Genomic DNA, 596 nt, shown 5'->3' with positions numbered 1-596 from the left:
AGATATTAGCAGAAGAAAATAAAAGAATACTAACAAACTTCGCGTGTGTAACAAGACCGATCAGGTGTTAACATTAACCTTACCTGGGCACGTGCTTTGCATTATAAGAAACCAACACAACTTTGTGTCCTTCCAATAGTGTTCTCGTTTATCTTCATGGTGCCAATCCAGACACAAACACCATTAGGACCGATTATAACAATAAACTAAATTCAACCGTTGTACATCCCATTAATATATTATAACAGCTTGATACCGAATCGCATGATGGAGACCATTCTGCCCACGGATGTATTAAGGGGAAACGTTAGATTTTTCAGTGTCAGTATTATGAGAATGCCATAACGTTAATACATTCCTTTATTCTATTTAGAATGAAAGCAAAAATCACATGCAATTACAAACACACCTTTCATCTAGACATACTTTTATTAGGAGATGGAAATCACCTCAAGGCTTTTTACAAATGAACACATTTATTAGCACTTTTATTATATTTCTGAATCTGTGTGTATGTACATGCACATGTGTGTTTGTGGATCTGTTCATGTTTGGTTGCTTAAACGTATCTGCCCAATCCGTGCCACAGCTTCACC

The sequence above is a fragment of the Monopterus albus genome, unplaced genomic scaffold (genome assembly GCF_001952655.1).
Source record: "Monopterus albus unplaced genomic scaffold, M_albus_1.0 scaffold23.1, whole genome shotgun sequence".
Lineage (NCBI taxonomy): Eukaryota > Metazoa > Chordata > Actinopteri > Synbranchiformes > Synbranchidae > Monopterus > Monopterus albus.
The sequence above is the reverse complement of the archived record's forward strand: the minus strand, read 5'-3'. Positions refer to the sequence as shown.